Source organism: Cetorhinus maximus, chromosome 4 (genome assembly GCF_964194155.1).
Source record: "Cetorhinus maximus chromosome 4, sCetMax3.hap1.1, whole genome shotgun sequence".
NCBI lineage: Eukaryota > Metazoa > Chordata > Chondrichthyes > Lamniformes > Cetorhinidae > Cetorhinus > Cetorhinus maximus.
In genome coordinates, this window is record NC_135882.1 from 7,683,380 (window position 1) to 7,691,622 (window position 8,243).

The window sequence follows — 8,243 nt, forward strand, 5'->3', positions numbered from 1 at the left end:
CTGTATACTGACGTCATGGTAGTGGAAGAAGTGAAGCTCGCCAGGTGCACGCCACTTATATACAGACGTAAAAGTGAAGGTTCTCATTTCCTGCGGGTGGTGGAGCTTAATTCCAGCGAGGTGGCCATTTAATGAGCCTGTGTGACATTGTTCTCGGGGAAGCTCGACCTGCCTTTAAAGTCCCAGGAGCATAATTCTAACAGTTCATCCCGACGTCTGGAAACCGATCTTTTGGCCTCCCTCTGGATTAGGTTACTCCGCCTGCCACCCTTCCCGCTGCTGGGCGGGACCAGAAGATTCTGCTCAAAGTTTCTGTCTGCCCCACCAACTCATTTAAATCATCTTGAACACAAATTGTAACCATTTAATAAGTTTCTACCAAGACCTCGAACATTACTGACTGGGATTCGGTATAGAATACAAAGGGCAGAATTTTGCCGTTGGCGTGCTGGGGGCGGGACCCGCTCGCCAGCGCGAAAATGACACGGGATGATAACGGGCAGAACCCCCAATGTCATCCAGCCCCATTTAAATGTTCAGGAAGGCGGGCGGACAGCTGATTGTGCTGTCCGCCCGCCAACTTGTCAGTGGCCAATTGAGGCCATTGACAGGGTAGTTAAAACAATTAAAGGACCTGCCCGTCCAAACTTAAGGCTGGAGGGCAGGCCAGGAGCCCCAGCGGGCTTCTGAAAAAACATGAAACCTCATCCACTGGCGCGATGAGGTTTACGTTCCTTTTTAAAAAACTTTAATAACGTTTTTGTGACATTTATTAACACGTCCCATCTCGTGTGACATTGACACATGAGGGGGACATGTGAATGATTTTTTTTTATTGTTCTATTTTTAAAGTTTCAAAAACTTTCAGTGATCTCCCTGAGTCAGCACTTAGCCTCAGGGAGATGTGCGCTCTTTCACGCGCATGCACCAAAGAGCGCACTCTCACATTTGGGGAATCCCCCCACTGGCCACACAGGGAGCGCATAGCGCTTCCCGCCGAGCCTCATGCTGGGCGAGCCTTAATTGGCCTGCCCACTTAAAATGGCGGCGGGGCCCGTTTCGGCGGCGGCGATCGGTTGCCCGTCTGCCGCTGAGACAGTGCCTGCCCGCCCATCAAGGGCAAAATTCTGCCCAAAATTGCTACTTGAGATACGGACAAGGAACGTGGAAGAAAAAAACCATCATAAAGAATGTAGCTGTTCTAACACTTGGTGAAATACAGATTTTTGCTGTAGTACAGCTGTGCTTCAAGCACAGGTTTCTATAAATACCTGCAGACCTATCATGCTGTGACAATAGCTGGAACAAAACATGTTATCTGATGGTCCAGGTAATTATTTACAGACATGTTGTTACTACACTCACTTTAATAGAACATGAACTCAAACATCATAAGCTGCAAGAAGTGAGAATACACAGATACAGATCTACAAACACTCAATGTATGAGACACAAAATGATCCTTAGATCAAACAGGTTTGGGTTGCATCTGGCAAGGATGTGCCCAACAACCCCCCGTGTCTTTATTACTGCTAGATTTAACTACTTCAATGCTATGCTGGCTGGCCTCCTGCCTTGAACCCACTGTAAACCTGAGCTCATCCAAAATTCTGCTGTCCATATCCTAACCTGCAGCAAGTCCCATTCAGCCATCCCCCCCTGTGCTTGCTGGCCCACACTGGCTCCCACTCAAGAAATGTCTTTATTTTAAAATTCTCATTCTTGTTTTCAAATCTCTCACACGGTCTTGTAACTCTATCACTGTAACTTCCTCCATTCCCACAATCCTCTTGGGGTATCTGCGCTCCTCTCATTCTGGCCTCTTGTGCATCCTCAATTCTCATCAGTCTGCCATTGGTGGTCATGCCTGCAGCTGCCTAGGTCCTAAGCTCTGAAATTCCCTCCTTAAGCCTCTCTAACTCTCCTCCTTTGCAACACTCCTTAAGACCTACTTCTGTGACCAAGCCAGTGGTCACATTTCCTACTATTTCTTTATGACTCAATGTCAAATATAGGGTTGCCAACCGTGATTTAATCTATTCCGGAAGGTTTCATCACACGACTTGCCTCCACACTCCAGCTATTGGTCTTCAACACATCCGTCCTTGTGATGCACTGCCTTCCTTTGCCAGTTGGATCATTGCATAATTGGATTATGTTAGCAAACAGCCTTTTTCCCCCCTATTTTCAACATTTCATATCTGGTGAAATGTTCAAAGAAAATGACAAAAAAAGGCCTATCTTTTTTTAAATGTTCCAATGGTATTTTTCCTCCAGGGTTGCGCACAGCAGTGTCCTGGAGATTGATCTTCAATTCCTGGAGACTCCAGGCCGATCCTGGAGGGTTGGCAGCCCTAAGTGGTGGTCACGGCTACAGCTGCATAAGTCTAAGCTCTGGAATTCCCTCCTTAAACCTCTCCTGCTTTACTACACTTTTTCAGACCTACTTCTTTGAACAAGCCGTTGGTCACATGTCCTACTATCTCTTTATACAAGCCAATGCCCAAATACTGTTTGATAATGTGTCTGTGAAGCATCTTGGAATGTTTTGCTATGGAAAGGCCACTAAATGAATGACGTTGCTATGTAGTAGGTTTGGGAAAAAAAGTCACAGCACTTCGTACAGTGGATGGTAATGCCCAACGAGTACATTTTCACCTTTTGAGTACAGGTTAAATTTTCCTCAGATTATTGGGTTGGAAGTGAGACAGTGAACTTCTGCAACACCACTGGCCTGCTTTCTTTCTGCCTGGAGTAGCCCCGATTATGTATTCATGATAATTTTGAAGTGGGGTTGCTGCTACCTATCAGCTTACTAACCCTGAGAGGGGGAGGATATGAATGATGCTGCGGCATTTTGAACCTGACGCTTTGGCAGAATGTCCTTTTCAGTAGAAATGAGGTTCGGAAGTGAAAGCTTCCTTAGGATTGAGGGCAGAAAATCCCTCGTCAGGCTGACGCAGGCTTCATGCAAGGAGGTGACTGTGAGTCCAATCGCTACCAATCTCACCTTGTATTTTTTGGCCTGAAAAAGATTAAGGTGCAATTTTCCAGACAAGAAATATTTGCAGTTCAAGCCAAACCCTCTACTTTTCATAATGCTTACAGAAATCCGGTGATATATCATGCAATGTGAGGATATTAATAGGTTGGGTAAATGTTTTAACAGTTAACAAATACTTTGAATATATGTAACGCTGAAGCTGAATGATTAAATGGCTTTATCAGCCCTCCATCAACTAGCATTAATTCTAGGAATTACAGATAATTCAGGGTCTTGCATGTTTTCTTTCACTAGCTGTCTAATATTTTATGTCTTACAATGTTAATCGTGTTTTGTTCATTAAAAAACCTAATTACTACAGATAACAAACTTCACTGCATCAACAGATAATTCAGCCTTCTGCCCTGTTTGATAAACACTGTACAGAAAACTTCTTTTGAAAGACAATCATTGGAACAATCCAGAGAATTCTTGCAGGTTGACATAGTTTCGTTGACTACAAAGAATGTCACGGTTGGTGGGTTTTGCATTACATCCACTTTTACAATAAGGGTTCAATTAAATTAAATTTCACTAGACAATACTGAAAGTAGCAACGTCCATAGTTGATAGCACATGTTTTTCTGCGCTGGTGTGAACATTTTACCTCGTCTTCATGTGGATTAATTTACTCTTCTCCCATTTCTGAGTTGCTGAAATATACATTTAGGCTGCTTTCAGCCCTTGATACTTCTTTTGAGGGATGTAGAGAAACATTATATTCCTTAGTTTACAGCAACAAAATCATTGAGTTTTGAACAAGTGGCGTTAATCATACTTAAATAATTTCTTCCTGCATTTCACATTGTTTGGCAACTTTTTGTTCTCTTTACATAGAATATGCAGAACAGAAATAGGCCATTCAGCCTAACTAGTCTGCACTGATGTTTACCCATCACATCTCACGTTCAATCTGCTTCATCTCAGCCTTTCAGCATAACTTTCTATTCCCTTTTCTCCCACATACTTGTCTAATTTTCTTTCAAAAGCATTTAAGCACTTGCCTCAACCATTTTCTGTGGTAGTAAGTTCCGTATTCTAACCACTCTCTAAATATGGAGATTTCGCCTTATTCCTCTGTTGGATTTATTCATAATTATCCTGTATTTATGGCCTCTAAGTTGGATTCTCCCACAAGTGGAAACAGCATCTCCACATCTAACAATCTTTTCACATCTACCCCTGCAACCCAGTCATAATTTTAAAGACTTCCATTAGGTCTGATCCCTACACGTTGGTGTATTTCCACATTCAGCACACTGTCTTGCTAGGAGATGCCCAGTATTGGGACGAATATCTTGAGTCAGTTGCGTTTCCATTGGCTGGGTCATGTGAGCTGAATGGATAATGGCCACATCCCCAAAGACATGCTCTATGGCAAGCTTGCTATTGGCATAAGACCAACAGGTCACCCACGTCTGCAATATCAGGATGTCTGCAAGCAAGACTTCAAGTTGACCAGGATCGGAGTCGATAAATGAGAAGTCCTCGCTAATGACTGGAGTGCCTGGAGACAAGCAGTCAGGAAAGGTGTGGGAAAAGCAGAGGTCAAAAGAAATGACCAGATGGCAGTAAAGAGAGCCTGCCAGGAGGAAAAAAAAATCAGCCAACCTCTGGCCAACACTATTCATCTGTGCCAACTGCGGAAGGGACTGCCACTCACGAATTGTCCTCTACAGCCACATCAGACGATGTTCAGTCCAGAAGTGACACGCACCCTGGGTGCAGTCCATCATCTCCTGAGATGGACAGATGCTATCATCATCATTATCAGGTCTCCCCTAAGTCTTCTCTTTTCTAAAGAAACAAGCCCCAACCTGTTAAATCTTTCCAAAAACTGTAATCTCTCAGTCCCTTAGACGAAGGTATAAACCAATGACTCAATCTCACACTTTTACACAATTTATGGATGTAAAACAAAGGGGCCATGCTGCTTGCATATGTAAATGTATTGTGAAATTTTAATTGTATGATTCACATGGCAACAGCAGTTAAGGGTTCATGAAAATTACAATCTGAATAGTACTTGTTCTCACACTTGCTACATTACGAAATGGTACTTTGGCCAGACTGTCACCCTTGAAATGAGAAACATGCATTTGAAGTTGGTCAAAGTATATCTTTTATCATGCTGTAATTACCATGGAGTTGTCACTCAATATTCAGGTTGTTTTCATTTTAGGGTGCTGTTTTATTCAATTAATGTCCTTTACAAAAAAAAAACAAGCAGAATAAAAAATACGAAAGTGTTTGATAAGGTAGATGCAGAGACTCCAACACTAGGAACCATAGATATGTCATTAATAAGTCCAATGAGGAATTCAGGAAAAACTCATTCCCAGTGAGTGTTGAGAATGTGAAACTTGCTACCACATGGACTAACTGAAGCTGGATAAGAACATGAGGGAAAAAGGAACAGAAGGATCTTCTGATAAGATGAGATGAAGAAAGAGGCCATGTGGAGCACAACTACAACATAGATCGTTAGGGCCAATGGCCTGTAAAAATGATGCAAAATTAGAGCATTTAAGAAAATCATATTCAAAAGTTTCATGCAGCAACAATACTGAGTAAAGAATATGTAACTTGAAGATGTGTACATAACTGGCATGTATGCCGAACTGTATTGGTACTTGTGGCAAGATTTCCAGCGATATATTATGCAAGTCTACAAGGAATATCCATTACATGTAATACAGTTATGTATAAGTCAAAATGGAAAAAAAATACTGCTAATCAACTAAGAAGCCATTTGGAACAATGCCAAAAATTGAGGAATAAAATTCCCTTTTAAACACGTTATCAATTTTCTGAACGTTTGCATATTCGTTTTGCACCAGATATAAGGAGCTTGATCATCAGCATCCTTCCATCTTCGTTGGATGATGGACATGCAGAAAATCCAATCCGTTGGGCATGGGGGTAGCTTCATACGGCGCACTTTTGCAGATGGCTGGAGACCAATCTGAGAAGCAGTTTCTGCCACAAGTGCCACATACAGAGCGGTTATCAGATATCATTGTGGGTTGTTTTCGATGTTGGTGACTGTTGTAAAACCACTGATCAACACGGTGTTGAACGCCGACCCACTGGTGCTGTCACCCTTTCTCTCTGTCGTCACTTAGTGTCTCCTAAGTGCAAGAATCAACGTTCAGGGCCCTCGTGTCAAGCTTGCAAACATCCCATGAAGCAGGGCGGTTGTCCGGCTTCAGCCACCTCGACGTACAGAAAATTGTTAGGTATGTGTCAGTCCTCCATCCGGTGAAGGTGCCCGGGCCAGGGAAGTCATCTCTACTTGATGAGTGCCAGAGGGAGCTTGACAGTGTTTATATAGCCTTCATTTGGCATTTTGATATTAAATAGGAGCTTGGGAGGGTGGCATTCAAATGAAGAACCATGACCTCCACAGAGGCTGCCCTCCCCTTCTTTTGAATTTTAATGAAGGGTGAAGGCGAATTTATGAAGAAATGGGGTGGAGATGGGGTGGGGCAGGCAGGCAGGGAGGGAGGAGGTTCCAGTGCAGTGCAAATTTTCTTCTTGGTACAGTACGGGTGTAAAAATCATGTGGGAGGATTGCATGCTAATTTTCTGACCAATAATTTAAAATTTGGCCTGTTTGACATGTAGTTCCAAGGCCACAGTTGAATCCCAGGCTCTTGAGGCAGACAAAAACCTTGAATTAAAAAGATTAATCAAGATATTACACAAAAGACAAGTCAGAAAATACATTTTGTTAAAATTATCTTTCTTTAGAGCCTTACTCCAGACATCAAAAATTTCAGTTCCTGGGAGAAAAATTGTCATTTGTTCATAAACAATTTTGAGTAATTTTGATTTAATATATAAACCATGATAGCAAACCACTTGCATCTTTAGATCTTTCAATGTTTAATTGACATAATAAATGCGACACAAGGGCCAGAATCTTCGGGTCAGCGAGCAGGGGCGGACTCCGCTCGCTGACGCGTAACATGACGCGCGGTGACGTCAGGCGTGTGTCCCGATGTCACCGCGCGTCATTCAGATCTTCAGTTCGGCGGGCGCGCACCAGAGTCGGCCATTTAAAAACCAATTAAAATAATTAACTGAGCTGCCCGTCCAACCTTAAGGTTGGCGGGGGGGCAGGCGAAGAGCCCAGGCGGCCTTCGCATTTATTATGAAACCTCAACCACAGGCGGGATGAGGTTTCATGAAGGCTTTTAAAGTTTAATAAAAAATTTTTTAATAAAATTCATTGACATGTCCCAGCTCATGTGACACTGTCACATGAAAGGACATGTCTTAACATTTTTTTTTCTTTATTAAAATTTTAAAAATTCAATCTAATCTCCCTGAGGCAACTCTGTGCCTCCCGGAGATTTCTATGCTGTCTCACATGCATGCGTGAAAGAGCACAGGCCCGGACTCAGCCTATTCCCCCTGCCCGCACAGGGAGTGCTCAGGTAATTGACCCACCCACGTAAATTGGCGGTGCGCAGCCGATCGTGGGAGGTGATCGGCTGCGCGCCTGCCCGCACCCGCTCCTGCCCAACCCCCCCCGAAGGAGAGAAAATCCTCCCAAGGTGCTTATTGGTAGGAAGTGTTTGGCATTGCAAATTTTAATGTAACGAGTTTATTTCCTGTACCAATGCACAATAAGTCAGGGAACATGATTTCTCTCTCTTACCTGTCTGTTTTCATTTGCTTTCCACCCCACTTTGGAGACCCTGCTGATTATGCCAATGACCACAGTGAAGGCTCTGCCCACAACATATCTTCCCTAAAGCTTCTGTGGTTGTCTAGAAACCGACATATCCGGGCCCCAGTTGAGCTTCTAGATGTTCTGGCATACTGTTCTCAAAGTTATGTTGGAAGTATGTCCATACAACCACAGATTTTCGGGGAAAATGGACCAGAAACTTGCCTGCAGAGCATCTGTTTTGCAACTGCTAACTACATACGAACATATGAATTAGGAGCAGGAGTAGGCCACTCGGCCCCTCGAGCCTGTTCCACCATTCAATAAGATCATGGCTGATTTGATTGTAACCTCCATTCCAGAATACTGCCTACTCCCGATAACCTTTCACCTGTCAAGAATCTATCTATTTCTGCCTTAAAAATATTCAAAGACTCTGCTTCCACTGCCTTTTGAGGAAGAGAGTTCCAAAGATGCATGATCCTCTGAGAGAAAGAATTTCACTTCATCTCGGTCTTAAAA

General features: G+C 43.2%; 1 long non-coding RNA gene across 1 annotated transcript; it reads right to left on the reverse strand.

Moving 5' to 3' along the window:
* Nucleotides 1-3,394: 3,394 nt before the first annotated feature.
* On the reverse strand, nt 3,395-7,822 carry LOC144679482 (uncharacterized). Its single transcript, XR_013576350.1, has 2 exons — nt 7,710-7,822; nt 3,395-6,716 (listed from the first exon to the last, which is right to left on the reverse strand). It is a non-coding gene; the product is annotated as an uncharacterized LOC144679482 (long non-coding RNA).
* Nucleotides 7,823-8,243: the final 421 nt, after the last annotated feature.